This window comes from Acanthaster planci, linkage group LG09 (assembly GCF_054643075.1).
Source record: "Acanthaster planci isolate LZ-2023a linkage group LG09, COTS_SCS, whole genome shotgun sequence".
In the NCBI taxonomy this organism is placed as follows: domain Eukaryota; kingdom Metazoa; phylum Echinodermata; class Asteroidea; order Valvatida; family Acanthasteridae; genus Acanthaster; species Acanthaster planci.
Genome location: NC_141785.1, coordinates 19,070,229 through 19,072,859, shown reverse-complemented (window position 1 = coordinate 19,072,859; position 2,631 = coordinate 19,070,229).

Below are 2,631 nucleotides of genomic sequence, written 5' to 3'. Positions count from 1 at the left end.
GCCAAGTATCATACATTTCAGTTATTTTCTTTGATCCCACGTTTGTTATCGGGGTCCTTCATGGATTCCGTTACAATACCTAAGACCCATGATAGGAATTTGGCAGCAGAGAGAGACTTATATATCCTGCATGATATGTGGCAAAGGGGGACCTCTCCCAATGTGATGCACAAGCCACTTATACCCTAGGGCTATTGTGCCTATATACTAACCCCCCCCCAAATCTGAAGGAATTCTAAAGATTCCGTCAACACAAAAGAAGACAGAGTGGGTGTCCCCTTTGCCACATTATTCTGCATCGAAGCTGACAGATCCCCAGCAGATGCCGCATGTTTAGAGATGGTAACAAAGGACGATTCCAGTATACCACAGCACCCTGATTCTGATCTTTTGTGTCTTTAAAAGTGAAAGACCTTTTCTCTCTTCTCTTCAGATGTGCTACTAGCACAGGGGTGCATAAAATGGCCCCATATCTTCCCCATACTAGGCCTAAATTGATCGTTTCGGTTACACTTGATTTGTTTTGGAAGCTGCAGTGGTGGCATAGGCCAGACAGACCAGGTACCAAATAACCGAGGCCTTGGAATTAGTGTAACAAGCGTAACCATATAATCGCCTTGGGTAGTCCTGAAACCATGCCCTGCAACAATGAAACTATTCAGTTAAAGTCTGACCGAAAAGCACCATTCCATTCATTCTTACTAAAGCCCAAAGAATTGTCCCTAAGAGCTCAGTTATGAGGCAAGCAATCATCAGGTAAGGTTGGGATTTTTCCCAGGCTTTATTTGCTCAAGTGACATTTACGTAACCTTACGTAAGTGACACTCACATAATCTGCTATTCAATGGTTCTTGGCCGGAATCACAGACCCACAGGGTCACGGTTTTGCTTGTTAAACTTCGCAGTTACTCTTGAAAAGGTAGCTTTTTTGCTTCCCCAAGGATCTTCAAGTGGAGGGAACGGTTGTAGGAAACTGAATGAATAAGGACTCATGCGGACACCAATATTTGACACTAAAAAAAATTTAAAAAAAAGAATTTATTAATGAAAAAGTACTAAAAAATGCAAAAACCAAAAGGACTAAAGGACTCAAACTAACACCGAAAGACTAAAATCTTTAAAAGGACTAAAACAACAGTGTGTAAAATGGACCTAATGAGGAGAGTTTGGCTTTCGATCACTGACTCATAGAAGCAGACAGGAACCTGACTCAAGCAGAAATTCACACTCTGCTGAGGAGGAACAAATGAACAGTGAAAGTGTCTCTGCTGGTTTGCTTTTCAGACTAATTAGTAGTCAGAGCATGGGGGTCAAGTTATATGGGTAGAAGCAAGGGCCAAAGTAAATAAACGGGGGGGGGTACACTAACAGAAAAATACAGGGGAACTCTAAACAAAAACTGTAGTTTTAGAAGGAAACTACTCCTATGAAAAGATGCTTACAAAAAGTATAACAAATTTCTAGCTCTGCCACTCATGCAGCTGATTTCCTTCTGCCTATTTCACAAATGAGTGTATATGGGTACTATGGTAACCTAGTTTCTTTAGGTACATCAGATGTTCCATTCCATAATGCACAGCTGTGTCTCCCTTCCTCCAGGTTATATAACACAACCTCCTTTGTAGGATGAATGAAAAATGGTCACTGCGTATATCGTTAAACTGTCACTGTCGTGTAATATTAGTAATAAAAGTGTCTCAAGTACTCTGTAATTTATATAATTGCTGCCCCATATTCATTGGGTCAAGAGATTAGCTGAGTGCAGTAATTTGAGCTTCTGCTCAGGGCAATTAAGCTAATCTTTATTTACTCTCACAGTCACCTATTTGTAGCAACTAGACTGTCTTAAGGAATCCAAGTGCTGGTGGTGGAAGGAGGGGGGATTCTGCAGGGGCCATATTGTTGAGGTGTTGTGCACAAATTGACTAGGCAGAGGAGAGACCTTTGGCCAAACTAACTGCCCTACATTATTTTCCACTGCCTGTGACTGGTTTTCTGCTGTTTGTTGTTGATTGGGCACATAGATTTTGCAAGCACTGTTTTCTGCTCAGCTGGCTTGTCCGCTGAACTTGGTCTGTGGTCATCATTCATTAACAAGCTATGCCTGAAGCCTTGACCTGTGCCCTAGCTGGGTGCCTAGCCTACCTCCAAGTCATCACCCACTGACCACTGGCCAGCCCCGATATCTAGTTTGCTGGAGAGATAACTGTTAATGTTCTAATTCATCATGACCATTTATCACATAAGGCCATCTGTTGCATCATTTATACAGGCTTTGCGAGAAGCATTGACCCATAATCTAGACTACTTAGTCACCGGGGGCGGGGGCCTGACCTCAGTTTCATTTAAGCCCCCTTTTTTTTGTTCTAAATCTACCATGATTTTCCTAGTGGGAGTTGCACCATGACTGTCACAGTGCATACAAAGGACCCAATACAGAAAAGATACAGAAAAAGAAAATGTTTTGGACAACCTGCCATTGTACTCTAGCTGACACTCTTTACGCCCAAAGGAAAGGTTGTAATCTGACCTACATATATTAAAGGTGTCAATATTGTTTTTGGCCGCCTGTGAAAATAACTTTGTTGTTGGGGTCATGAGGGCACTCACTTGACACGTGTCTCCTTTTTC